The sequence below is a fragment of the Oryx dammah genome, unplaced genomic scaffold, assembly GCF_014754425.2.
Source record: "Oryx dammah isolate SB20612 unplaced genomic scaffold, SCBI_Odam_1.1 HiC_scaffold_23, whole genome shotgun sequence".
Classification (NCBI taxonomy): Eukaryota; Metazoa; Chordata; class Mammalia; order Artiodactyla; family Bovidae; genus Oryx; species Oryx dammah.
In genome coordinates this window covers 37,015,568-37,030,815 of record NW_024070207.1, presented here as the reverse complement: position 1 = coordinate 37,030,815, position 15,248 = coordinate 37,015,568, and the positions used below count along the sequence as shown (strand labels likewise).

At 35.5% G+C, this 15,248-nt stretch overlaps 1 non-coding gene across 1 annotated transcript; it reads right to left on the bottom strand.

Moving 5' to 3' along the window:
• Positions 1 to 8,426: 8,426 nt before the first annotated feature.
• Positions 8,427 to 8,499, bottom strand: TRNAG-CCC. The gene has a single exon. It is a non-coding gene; the product is annotated as a tRNA-Gly (tRNA).
• Positions 8,500 to 15,248: the final 6,749 nt, after the last annotated feature.

Sequence of the window (15,248 nt, the reverse complement as noted above, 5' to 3'; positions counted from 1 at the left end):
TAAAATTAAAAGCTTCTGTACAACAAAGGAAACTATAAGCAAGGTGAAAAGACAGCCTTCCGAATGGGGTAAAATAATAGCAAATGAAGCAACTGACAAAGAATTAATCTCAGAACTATACAAGCAACTCCTGAAGCTCAAATTAAGGAAAATAAACGACCCAACCAAAAAATGGGCCAAAGAACTAAACAGACATTTCTCCCAAGAAGACATACAGATGGCTAACAAACACATGAAAAGATGCTCAACATCACTCATTATCAGAGAAATGCAAATCAAAACCACAATGAGGTACCATTTCACGCCAGTCAGAATGGCTGCTATCCAAAAGTCTACAAGCAATAAATGCTGGAAAGGGTGTGGAGAGAAGGGAACCCTCTTGCACTGTTGGTGAGAATGCAAACTAGTGCAGCCACTATGGAGAAGAGTGTGGAGATTCCTTAAAAAACTGGAAATAGAACTGCCATATGACCCAGCAATCCCACTGCTGGGCATACACACCAAGGAAACCAGAATTGAAAGAGACACGTGTACTCCAATGTTCATCACAGCACTATTTATAATAGCCAGGACATGGAAGCAACCTAGATGTCCATCAGCAGATGAATGGATAAGAAAGCTGTGGTACATATACACAATGGAGTATTACTCAGCCATTAAAAAGAATACATTTGAATCAGTTCTAATGAGGCAGATGAAACTGGAGCCTATTATGCAGAGTGAAGTAAGCCAGAAAGAAAAACACCAATACAATATACTAACGCATATATATGGAATTTAGAAAGATGATAACAATAACCTTGTATGAGAGACAGCAAAAGAGACACAGATGTATAGAACAGTCTTTTGGACTCTATGGGAGAGGGCAAGGGTGGGATGATTTGGGAGAATGGCATTGAAACATGTGTATTATCATATGTGAAATGAATTGCCAGTCCAGGTTTGATGCATGATACAGGATGCTTGGGGCTGGTGTACTGGGATGACCCAGAGGGATGGGATGGGGAGGGAGGTGGGAGGGGGGTTCAGGATGGGGAACACATGTACACCCGTGGCAGATTCATGTCAATGTATGGCAAAACCAATACAATATTGTAAAGTAATTAGCCTCCAATTAAAATAAATAAATTTATATTTTTTATAAAGTATATGTAGTGATTTTTTTCCACTTCCTGCTTAGCATCTTTATTAAGATCAGATCATAAAGCTCATCGGATGAGTAGAAGATTTTTCAAGACATGCATCAGTGAAACTCCTCCTAAATGTGATTATATCTAAATTATCTATATCCTTTCATGTGATAAACTTTAATGGCTATCAAGGTGAATCAATTTGCAAACGCCTGGGCTGGATAATAAGCCCTGCCTCTTTCTATTCTTCATATTTACCACACTAACTCTTCTTTTGATGCTTTCATCCCTGTTAGATTCTCCCCAACTCTTCACATCCTTCTCCTTAAAAATGTGAATCATATATTCCCTTTAGGACTCATTTTATAGCCCGATGATAGCCATGGCATGATAGATTTGGAGATACCCTTAGAGCTCTCCAAAGCTCCCTTACTTGTTTCATAAATGAGAAATCTAAATCCTAGAGAAGAGATGTGATCTACCTGCTGGTTTGGAGACCTAGGTCACCTAATTTCCAACTTGGTATACTTCCTATCACTGCACACCAAATCAAGCGGTCATATCCCTTTGACCATGTACATTTAGAAACATTTGAAAAATAGATATGGAGTCAGAGACCAAAATATCAGCTTTCCTACTGCTAAGGTTTGATTGAAAAATGTGGCCTGGATCTGTTGCCACAAATGGGATTCTAATACCTGTCACTTTGTCCCTCCCCAAATCAAACTGGACTGACTAGCTACCGAGACAAAGAAGCCTAGACTCAGTGCATTTACCACATGGCCACATAGTGGGGGAAGGCAGGTCTGAGCTACACATAATCTTTTTTCCTAGTTTCACCAAACACATGACTCATTCCTCTTGGACAGAAACAGTGAGTGAGAGGTAGGAAAAGAGAGCATAATCTCTATTTAATATTTATGAAGGGGTCAGAATTCCTCTTCGATAGACCAGGGTGGGAAGGAAGACATGAAGAAGAAAATTGCTCCAAAAATCTTTTATTCCCAAAGAGCTTGTTACTCAAATCTAGGACTGTGCTTTGCCAAGATACTATAAATAAACAACTTCTATTTATAACTGCCCAACATCTTATTTTGCTTCTTTAAGTAACAAAATCCTGATTTTCCTTTGGGAAATCTCAACTCCTATTAACTCAATCAGTAGAGTTGTAGCAGAGTTCACACCCCTTTTCTGCCCCTACATAACATAAATAAAATTTACCATCTTAACCACTGTTAAGTGTACAATTCAGTAGTGTTAAGTATATTCATACTGTTGTGCAAATAATCTCTAGAACTTTTTCATCTTACAAAACTGAAACTCTGTACTCATTAAAAAGCAGTTCTCTAGTTAGGGAGTTTGGGATTGACATGGACATACTACTATCTTTAAAGTGGATAACCAACAAGGACCTACTGGATAACACAGGGAAAGGAACTCTGCTGAATACTATGGAACAATCTAAATGGGAAAAGAATTTGAAAAAGAATAGAAGCATATATGTATATATATAACTGAATCACTTTGCTGTATATCTGAAAGTATTACAACATTGTTAACCAACTATATTCCAATACAAAATAAAAAGTTTAAAAAAATAAAAACAATTTGCTTTAAAGAATAATTCTCTCCCATTATAAGTTATTAGATGATATTGATTATACTTCCCTGTGCTATATAGTAAATCTTTGTTGTCTATTTTATATATGGTATTGTGTATCTGTTTATCTCAAATTCCAAATTCATTCCTCCCCACTTTCCCCATTGGTACAACTGAAACTAACACAATATTGTAAATCAATTACACTTCAATTAATAAAACAATTCATCAAAACTACAATGAGGTACCACCTAACCCTGGCTAGAATGACCATCATTAAAAACTCTACAAATAGCAAATGATGGAAAGGATGTGGAGAAAAGGGAATCCTCCTACACTGTTGGTGGGAATGTATAGTCACTATGGAAAACAGTATGAAGGTTCCTCAGAAATCTAAAAATAGAATTACCATATGATCCAGCAGCCCCACTCCTGGGTATATATTCAGACAACACTCCAATTCAAAAAGATACATGCACTCCTATGTCCACAGCACCACTATTCACAATAGCCAAGACATGGAAACAACCTAAATGTCCATCAACAGATGAATGGAAAAAGAAGTGGTACATATCTACAGTGGAATACTACTCAGCCATAAAAAGAATAAAATAATGCCATTTGCAGCATCATGGATGAACCTAAAGATTATCATATTAAGTATAGTAATTCAGAAAAAGAAATAAAAATACCATATGATATCACTTACATGTGGAATCTATGACACAAATGAACTTATCTATGAAACAGAAACAGACTCACAGACATAGAAAATAGACTTGTGGTTGCTGAGAAGAGGGTTGGGGGAGTGATGAAATGGAAAGTTAAGGTTAACAGATATAAGTTATTATATATAGCATAGACAAACAACAAGGTCCTACTGTATAGCACAGAGAACTGTAATATATTCAGTATTCTAAGATAAACCATACTGAAAAAGAATATTTTAAAATAATATATATATGACTAAATCACTTTGCTGTACAGCAGAAATTAACACTACATTGTAAATCAACCATATTTCAATAAAAAAAAATTTTTTAATTCTCCACTTGGACCTCCCTTCAGCCCCTGACAACCACCATGCAAATTTCTCTGACTTTGACTACTCTTTATACTTTATGAGTAAAATCATAAAATATTTGTCTTATTGTGACTGGCTCATTTCACTTAGCATAGTGTTCTCAAGGTTCATCTTGTTGTAGCATTTGTCAGAGAAAAAAACTCCACGCTTAAGTATATTACAGTCAAGCTGCTCAAACCAAAGTTCAAGTGAAAATCTTTGAAGTGCCTAGAGGGAAAAGAAACATGTTTCCCTAGGAGAACAATACAAGGAAATAGTTGCCTTATCAACAGCAACTATGGAAAGCAGAGGACAATGAAACAACGTCTTTAAAGTGCCAGAAAGAATAAAGGAAAGACAAAAATATGACCAACTTAGAATTCTATACCTAATAAAAATATATTTCAAAGGTCATTGAAAAAGAGACATTCTTAGACCAAGAAAGGCTGAAAGATTTTTTAACAGCCACCTTAAAGCAGAAAAAAAATACTAAAGGAAGTTCTTGTAAACTGAAAGGAAATTTTTCCAGATACAAGCATGGAAGTCTAAGAAAGAATGAACAGGAATGGAAAGTGTAAATATTTTGGCAATTATAAAAGACTATTTAAAACAACAACGATAATGTTTTGTAGGGTTAAATGAAAAATATACTGTGTTAATTTAAAAGAGTAGAGGGGTAGATAGAGCTAAACTGCTATAAGGTTCTTGTATTGTTCTGAATGTGGTAGAAATCCTAATTTAAGACAGACTGTAACAAGTTACAGATGGATTTTTAAAATTTTTTAGGGTGACTTCTAAAAGAATGATACAGAAAGGCATAAGAAAAGGGCTAATAAAGGAGATAAAATATAGAATAATAAAAAATACTTCTTTAAAAATAAGGTAGAAAAAGGAAGAATAAAGAAATTAAAATAGATGAGACATAAAGAAAGCAAATAGCAAGGTGGTAGACTTAAGATCAACTGAATCTACCTGCCAGTACAGGAGACATAAGAGATGCAGATTTGATTCCTGGATCAGGAAGATTCCTCGAAGGATGGCATGGTAACCCACTCTAGTATTCTTGCCTGGAGAATTCCATGGACAGAAGAGTCTTGTGGGCTACAGTCTGTATGGTTGCAAAGAGTCAGACATTACTAAAGCAACTTAGCATGCATGCACGCATATCAGCAATTACACTAAATATAGACAAAACACTCCAATGCAAATAACTAAATTATCAGACTTACTATATCTATTTACAAAAAGCACTTTTTTCTTTTAGGCTACACCATGTGGCATGTGGGATCCTACTTTCCCAATCAGGGATCAAACTCATGCCCCCTGCAGTGGAAGCACAGAGTCTTGGACCACCAAGAAAGTCCTACGAAACACACTAAATGTAAAGATAGAAATAGATTGAAAGTAAAACTAAGGAAAAAGATGCACTATACAAACACTAATCAAAAGAAGTGTGACTATATTAGCATCAGGCCAACTATAGTTTAAGGAGGGAAGTATTATGCAAGATAAGAAAATTGTATAATTGTAAAAAAGCTCAACTCAACAGTGCTTATATGTATAACTAAATATGAATATACCTAATAATATAGTACATATGTATTTAGACAGCTGCTGGAGAATGTACAGTTTGAATCAACTGGCTAGTAACCAAAGCAAGAGATAGTACTAAATCATGGTCCTTAAATCCAGACCAACTCCCACTTGAGAATTTCTTTGAAACAGTCTCCATCTCTGATAAATGAGCTGGAGTAGAGACAGGGATAATTTATTCCTTGTTCCTAGGCTGTATTCCAAAGGATGATAATTACTAACTTGTTTCAGGAAGGGAATGTATGTAAGTATTTTGGGGATAGAGCTAATGAATCAAGTGACCCTCAATTTTAAGGCTCACCTGGTCCCAGTCTGATTTATCAATATTTCCAGACTTCCTACTTTTTTTTTTCTCTAACATGGGAAATACTAAAACATACACAATGACTCTCAGCCATCTAACATTTTTGGCAGTAGGAAGATATGGCTTCATTAAAGAAAATTTTGTGTTCTTTCCTTTCCACTTACATATGGGCCAGCATGGACTAAAACTTCTATCTATGCAGACACTTAAAAAAGCTACAAAAATTAGCAACTACCTCAGCATCTTCATCATTTCCAAACTTCAGACAAATAGGTACATGAACTTATCTACAAGAATCAATAAAACCAGTTCAACTTGATGGCATGCAAATTCATACTAAAGATTATCGTCTTTCCAGTCAGTGATGAAGGGATCTGTTGTCCAACTTTCCATGTCAATGCAGCAAATTTCATATTATAGGTCCGTCACTTTCTAGATATAGGTTTTGTTTCCAACATTGCTTTAGTCAGGAATCTTTCAGATATAGGCAACAGAAATCAATGTTAAAACAGCTTAAGCAACAAAAAGGTGTATAGGCTCACATGTCCAAGCAGAGATCTGGCAGAGTTAGATCTCCTTGCTCAACAATGAAGTCTGGGACCCTTTTCATTTCCTAGCCCTGTGCCTCTCTATATGCTGATTATTTCTTTGCTGGGCTCTCTCCATTTGATATGAAAGATGTTTTATGGCAGTTATTTTTATAACTCAAAATTTAAAAGGTAGAGAGGGTTTTTCTCCCCCAAAATACTCAGAAAATCTCAAGTCAGGCTCCACTTGGCTCATGAGCTGTTCTCTGTACAAATTGCTATGTCTATGGGAATTCAGTGTGAAGATCGGCCTACTCTGAGTACCATACCCATCTCTGTGTCCATGAGAGAAATGTATCATTTGTGAAAACAACTTACATAAGTTAATTAGGGAGGGATAGTTCCTAAAACAAAGTACTGTTGGGCTGAATCTAAGAGGTATTATGTTCACTATAGACCTTGACCCTTACATGTGTTATTTTTCTACTTACAAAAATAATAACTGTTCATTGTTTTAAAGATACAAATATATAGAAATTCAGTGTATCATTTTGGTGCAAAGCATGTCTCTGAAATCAGATAGATCTCGGCTTTCAATATTACTCAAACACATTTTAATTTTGTAATTCTGGATAAGATACTGATCTTTTCCGAATTTCAGTGTCTTCCCCTGCAAAGTAGGGAACATGATAATACTGACTTCATGAGTTATTTATGAAAATTAAATGTGTTAATGTACAAAAGCGCTAAGAACATTGCCTCTGTTCTTACGATAAAGTGAAATGAAGTGAAAGTCACTCAGTCATGTCCGATTCTTTGTGACCCCATGGACTATACAGTTCATGGAATGCTCCAGGCCAGAATACTAGAGTGGGTACCCTTTCCCTTCTCCAGAGGCTTTTCCTAACCTAGGGATCAAACCCAAGTCTCCCACATTGCAGGCGGATTCTTTACCAGTTGAGCCACAAGGGAAGCCCAAGAATACTGGAGTGGGTAGCCTATCCCTTCTCCAGCAGATCTTCCCAACCCAGGAATTGAACTGGGGTCTCCTGCATTGCAGGTGGATTCTTTACCAACTGAGCTATGCGTGAAGGCATATAGTAAATATGGGGTTTTCCAGGTGGTGCTAGTGGAAAAGAACCTACCTGCCAATGCAGGACACATAAGAGATGAGGGTTCAATTCCTGGATCAGGAATATCTCTTAGAGAGGAGAATGGCAATATACTCAAGTACTCTTGCTTGGAGAGTCCCATGGACAGAGGAGCTTGGTGGGCTACAGCTCATAGGGTCGCAAAGAGTTGGACACGACTGAAGTGACTGAGCACAACACAGCACAGCATGGTAAATATGGGCATACAATAAGCCCTTAATCAATGTTAGTTAAAATCATTCGTAATATAAAATATTCACGTCATCACTATTCCCATCTTCTGATTCCAACTTCAGCCCACTAAACTGTTTCTCCACATTTTATACCATATTTAAATTGACATATGTCTTTTGTTCATGATAATATCATATAAGCTGATTTTTTTTAAATTTGCAACTCTACCCTCCTTTAATATAACAAAGAAAATGTCCCTGTTCCTATATGAGGCAATTCCTATTTCTTTTTCTATAAATTGGAAGTTAGTTGCTTTTACAATGTTGTGTTGGTTTCTGCTGTACAACAAAATGAATCAGTCATAACTAAATATATATTCCCACCCTCTTGATCTATTTCTGTCCTTAAATTCTCCCCTTTCTTGCTTTCTAGAGAAACCTACACTATCAGCAATCATCAAATCCTATCTCCTGTAAAGTCAACTTCCTTCTTTCACTATGACCTTCCTCATTAATAGTTATGACTCGTCAAGTCCATTCCTAATTTAAAAATCCTGCCCTAAATGATACAGCCCTTTCCAGATGCCTCCTTGTCTCTCTCCTCCCATTCACAAATACATGTCTCTAACATTTTTTCTATATTTATTAATTTCCTCATTCATCAACCCTCTCTGATTTGCTCTCTACAAGTCCAACAAAGCAGCCCTTAGGAAAATGTGTCCATTTGAGTTGGTGACATGGAGGTCACTGATGACTTTCATAAGGGCTGTTTTGTCTTTACTTTTATATGAATTTAAATTTTTTCTATTTTTCCTGAGTTAAAAAATATATATTTATTCATTTATTTGGCTGCACCAGGTCTTAGTCACACCATGTGGGATCTAGTTTCCTGACCAGGAAATGAACCTGGGCCCTCTGCTTTGGGAAGGCAGAGTCTTAACCACTAGACCACCAGGGAAGCCCCTATTTTTCCTGAGTTGAGTCAACTTTTATTTCATATCTTACTGTTGGTTTTTTTTTTTTTTGTCTATCTATGTTCTTTTTTTATATCTGATTCAAGGTATTTAAAAAATATATCTAAAAGCTTCTGAGGGGATATATAAAATTCAGAATGGAATACTGTTTTCAATTTTACTTAACTGCATGGCTTTTTTTGTTGTTTGTTTTTTGGAGATAACTTTCACCACCAAAAATTCTTTGATTCGTATGTTCTGATTATTTTTACAGTAGCTTTGTATGAATATGATCTACTTTTTTCTATTATTTTCATGGACAGAATTCTTAGAGGATGCTGTTGTCCATTCTGCCCTCTTCCTTGAAGTTTCTTTTATGGACAGTGCTGTTGATGCAAGGGAGAGAGAGAGGGGTTGTCTTATTTTCCTTTCTTTTGGCAACATCTTTAATTTTACCCTGATCTTCCCCTCTCTCCTTACACAGCCTTATTTTTCTAGTTTACTGACACCTTCTGTGACTTCCCTGGTGGCTCAGATGGTAAAGCGTCTGCCTACAATGTGGGAGACCCAGGTTTGATCCCTGGGTTGGGAAGATCCCCTGGAGAAGGAAATAGCAGCCCACTCCAGTACTCTTGCCTGGAAAATCCCATGGACGGAGGAGCCTGGTAGGCTACAGTCCATGGGGTCACAAAGAATCGGACACGACTCTATGTATCTGACTTTCCCATACAAGCCTATGAGGCAGCCTTGCTGGTCTCACACTCTTGCAAGCCCCTGCTTGCAGTCAGCACTGTGAAATGCCAAGTCCCAACCTGTGTTCAATATTGTCTCAATATTTTGCTCAATATATGTTTATATATATGCTAAAATATATGATGTGGGTCTATTTTATATAATATGTAAAAACACTGATTCATATCTGTTATATCTAAACATTTTTTTGTCATTTAATGTTGAATGCTCACATTTTGGGTTAATTTTATCACTGCTTCATCTAAGTCCTCTGGTTACATCAACTGTTTTTCAAGAAGCTTCTTAAACCATCCCTTGCCCATTTTCTGCACACATAAGCTTCCAGCAACAAGTAGGCAGCAAGAACTCTACCCATTTGATTATTTTATCATATTATTATTTTCTCTATTTAGGGGTAATTTTAAGGTTGCCATGTTCTTAATTTTCCAGAAATGCTGAAGGTGTGGGTAATGTATGCTTTAATAGGTCCTCCTTGTTGATTTTATGGGCTTTTAAGATAAATGTATGGAGGAAATTTAGAATCAGGCAGCCATCACTGTTCTCTAAATCTGCTTCTCTGGCTTTTAACAAATAGTTTGATCATATAATGTATGTTTCCCTAAATTTACTTGGCTTAGTTTTGCTTATGTTGAGCTTTATAAAAATGTAGTCATACTATATATATTCTTCATGGAATTGCATTTTTCACTCATCATTCTAATACTCAACCATGTTGTTATATAGCTATATTTCTCTCAACTTTACTGCTGTAAAAATGCATTTCATTATATGACTGCTTATTATTGATACTACTACTGACACCTCTCTGATGACAACTCTCTACTGATGGGCATATAGATTGTTTTTTATCTTTGTTACTACAATCAATGCTACTATAAACCTAAACAGTACATATCTCTTGTTGCTCATGTACAAGATTTTCTCTAGGGCTGCACTGTCCAATGTGGTATGCACTAGTTACATTTCACTACTGAGCATTTAAAATGGTCAAGTAAGAATTGAAATATGCCAACAGTATAAAATATACACTGAATTTCAAAGACTTAGTGTGAAAAAGAGGTATATAAAATATTTCACTTATAGTTTCATATTGGTTACATTTTGAATTTGTGATATATTGGATATATTTCTTTAATTAAATATATTATTAAATTAATATCACCTGTTTCTCTTCATTTTTTTGTTTAGCTCCAAGAATATTAAAAGTGACATATTTGGCCTTCATTTGTGGTTCATACTAGATTTCTATTCGAATGTGCTGCTAGGGACGGAGCAACTAAACATGCAGGTGCACTATAGCGTAAAGACTTACGAACAGGATTTCTGGGAATAAGATTATGTGACTCTTCATCATTAATGATAAAGTCAAATTATTTTTCAATAATTTATTAATAATTTTAAATAATATTATTTTCAATGAGATTGTACAAATTTATACCAACAGCAGTACTGTATAAGAATTTCCATTGATCTACATTCTTGGGATTGTCAGATAATTTAATCACTGTCAATCACTTGTAAAATAGTACCTTACTGAGGTCTTCATTTTCACTTTTCAGATTATTCATTTCCTATTTTTATTTTTTTATTTTTTTTCCTGCCATTTTAAAAAAAATATTTATTTATTTATTTATTTATTTTTACTTTACAATTCTGTATTGGTTTTGGCATACATTGACATGAATCCACCATGGGTGTACATGCGTTCAAACTGTACAAACTGTCATTCATGTTTCTGTTTATCCACTGAATTTTTTGTTTTTCTTTACTGATTTGTAAGAAATGCTTTCTATATTCAAGACACCAAAATTTTGTCTATTATATATGTTGCAAGTATGCTTTCCCAACCTAGAGTTTATCTTTTTGCTTTCTTTATGGTATATTTTCATAAACATATATTTTAATTTTAATGTAATCAAATTTATCAAACTTTGTTTTTTAATAGTAGAGTTTTGGGTGTTTTTTTTTTTTTTTTTGGTCTTCAATGTAACCTAGCCTGAGATCATAAGGTGGCGCTAGTGGTAAAGAATCTGCCTGCCAGTGCAGGAGATGTAAGAGACTCAGGTTCGATCCCTGGGTTGGGAAGATCCCCTGGAGAAGGAAATTGCAACCCATTCCAGTATTCCTGCCTGGAGAATCCCATGGACAGAGAAGCCTGGAGAGCTGCAGTCCACGGGGTTGCATAGTTGGACATGACTGAAGCAATTTACCACCACCACCACGAGGTCATAAAGATATTCTTCTGTAGTTTCTTCTAAAAGTGTGAGAACATGAACATGAATTTCATAGACATGCAATATATCTCCATTTACTTAGGTCTTTTGTAATGTGATTAAATGTAGGTTCAGATACTTCTCCATAGATATCTTGTTCATCTTTTATTATATTTATTCCTAAGTACCTTAATAGTTTCCTAGCTCCCATAAATGATAGCTTTTTAGAGAAATTATGTTTTTCGATTTGTTGCTATAATATATACATGCAATTAAATTTATATATTGATCATTCTGTAAGCCATGTAAGAAACTCTATTATTTGTAAAAATTTGCACATAGATTCTTTTTGGTTTTCTATGTAAATAATATCATATGAATTATAAATAAAAAACAGTTTTGTTTCATACTTTTCACTCTGAGTTGCTTCACATTTCAGTCCTTAATTCATATGGAACTTATTTAGCTGTAGGGTGTGAAGTGGTGGTTTTATTTCATTTTCCATGTGGATAACTGACTGTACTAGTTCACTTATTGAACAACTAAATCTTTCTTACCCAGTGAGTTTAATGCTTTTGTCATATGGTGCTCAGTCATTCAGTTGTGTCCGGCTCTTTGTTGACCCCATGGACTGTAGCCTGCCAGGCTCCTCTGTCCATGGGATTATCCCGACAAAGGATACTGGAATGGGTTGCCATTTCCTCCTCCAGGGGATCATATATCAAGATCTTATATATACATGTTTCTGTTTCTGGGTTTTTTATTATTTTACATTGATTATATTATTCTCCTTCTTTAAAGAACTTTAAAAATTTCTTGCAAAGCAGGTCTACTGGTAACACATTCCCTCAATTTTTGTCTGAGGAGGTATTTATTTATCCTTACTTTTGAAGTATTATTTCACAGGGTGCAGAATTATAGGTTGATGGGGTTTTTCTTGTCATCACTTTAAATATTTCTCATCACTCTCTTCTTACATGTTTTCTGAAGAGAAATCAGATATAATTCTTATCTTTGCTCTTTTATATAATTCTTATCTTTGCTCTCTTCACAATTTTTTGTTTGTGATTTGTTTTCTGTAGTTTGAAATGATGTGTCTTTCAAGGGTATTCATCCTGCTTAGTGTTCTCCAAGCTTCCTGGATATGAAGCTTGGTGTCTGATATTAATTTGGAGAAGTTTATGTTATTCTTTCAAATATTTCTTCTATCCTTTTTTTTCTCTCCTCCCTCTGGAGAGGGTATGCCCATTACATGTATGTTACAGCTTTTGTAGTTGCCCCGCAGTCCTTGGGTAGTCTCTTCTGTTTTCAGTCTTTGTTCTCTTAGATTTGCATTTTGGAAGTTTCTTCTGAAGAGATACCTCAAGCTCAGGAATGTCATCTAATAAGCCATTTTTTATTTCATTTTTTAAAGATCTCTAGTATTTCTTTCTGGTTGTTTATTTGGAGTTCCATCTCTTTGTTTATATTACCCAGTTGTTTTTGCATGCTGCCTACTTTGTTAGACTCCTTAGCATATTGTTTATTGTTGTTTAAATTCCTCGTCTGATCATTTCAGCACCCTGCCATGTCTGGTTCTTATGCATGCTCTGTCTCCTCAAATCACATATTTTTATTTTTAGTAGGCTTTGTAATTCTATTTATATTCAGACATGATGTACCAGGTAAAAGGAACTATGGTAAATAGGCCTTTAGTAATATTGTGGTGAGATGGGAGGGGAAGGGAAGCATTCTATAATTTTATGATTAGTTCTCACTATTTAAGAGAACCTATACCTCAAGACTGTGAACTTCACAACTGCTTCTCCATACCTCCCTATTCCCACTAAGGTGGGACAGATTGGCTAGAGGGTGCTGTAGCTGAGTATATCCCTTCTCTCAGGTCATTTAGGCTCTGCTAACATTCCAGCAGGTTAACCTCTTGTTCACTAATTTCCACTATATGGCATATTGCAAAATGGTTTCTTCTCCTCTTCCTTTGCCAGAAGAACAAGGAAATCAGACACAAATAGACTGCCAGATATTTGTCCAGTAAAAATGGGTTTATTGGCGATCAGCAGAAAATTGCAATTCAGAAGTCTTCAATCATGGCAAACCAAGTCCTGCCAAGCAGGGAAAGGAGAGCTCTTTTACAGAGAGGAATAGGAACTTGGGAGAGTGATAATAAACAAAGAGTCTATGGCTTTTCATTGGCTGAGTCTTCCCCAGGGAAGAAGAGAAATCTTTCTTCCTGTTGATCTCTGCTATCTTCATGGGGCACGAGAGCTCCCCCTTCTGGTTTCCCAACTCTATTTAACTGAGATTTTTGTTTCTTATTTATTTATTTTACAGAAATTTTCTCCAACATTTACTGTCAGAACCTGGTTGAGTTCCTGGATGTAAAACTCACAAAATCATAGGGTCCCCTCTATGGCTGAGCCCCCATGGAGATTTTAATTTTCAGTCTTGTCTACACTGAATCTCCAGCAATTTGTCAGTTACAGTTTGGGTTTGCCTACCTTGGCACCAGTTGCTGTGGCAGTTTGCACTTTTGAGTCAGCTCTAGTAAGCCATGAGTCCCTGTATTTGCCTGTCTGCCTCTCTAATCTTGCAGGCAGTGGTTTGTCCTGTGTCCTTGGCTCTCTATTATGTGTCCAAGAGGAGTTTTTGATTTTTCAGTCTGTTCAGCTTTTTACTTGTTACTAGGATATGGTGGTGACTTCTAAGTTCCTTACATGGGAAACCAGAAAACAAAAGTTTAGCACTTATTTACTTGCTTTTAATGTTGAGTTGTAAGAATTGTTAATGTAATCTGGATATAAGTCTTATCAAATATTTTCTCTCGTGTGGGTTAACTGTCACTTCACTGATAGTATATTTGGAAGCAGAAATGGTTTTAATTTGATTAATCCCAATTTCACTATTTCTTTCTTTTGTCATTGTACTTTTGGTGTTATCTCCAAGAATCTATTGCCTAACTCATGATCACAAAGATTTATTCCTATGTTTTCATTGAAGAGTTTTACAATTTTAGATCTTACATTTAGGTCATTGATCTTTCCTTTTACTCTTTGTGCCCTTGAATTCAATCCATGTGTTTTGTTGAGAGCATATAATTGGATCATCTTCTAAAAATCCATTCTTCTAATTTCTACCTTTTCTTTGAGGTGCTTAATCTATTTACATTAATATAATCACTGATAAGGTCGGACTTTGGGTAAACCCTTTGTTTCTATGTTGTTTTTTTTTTTGCTTGTTTCTCTCTTTCTACATTGCTGAATTTTCGAAACTATATACATGTGCTGTTTTTAGAATTACTATATATTTCTGGTGAATTCAGCCTTTTGTTCTGTGGTGACCATGTCTAGCCTTAATAATGCTTTTTGTCTTAGTCTTTTTTATATTTAGTAATAGTGCTACCGTAGCTTTCTTTATTCTATTGTTTTGCCTGGTACATATTTTTTCTGCCCTTGGTATATGTTTTGATAATCTACTATTTCAACCCTTCCTAGAAATATTTTCTTATTGACATTATATATATTTGTTAGCCACTCAGTCACAGTTTATCACAATAAACTGTGGAAAATTCTGAAAGAGATGGGAATACCAGACTGTCTGACCTGCCTCTTAAGAAGTCTGTATGCAGGTCAGGAAGCAACAGTTAGAACTGGACATGGAACAACAGATTGGTTGCAAATAGGAAAAGGAGTACATCAAGGCTGTGTATTGTCACCATGCTTATTTAACTTATATGCAGAGTACATCATGAGAAACGTTGAACTGGAAGAAAGAAGCACAGTCTGGAATCA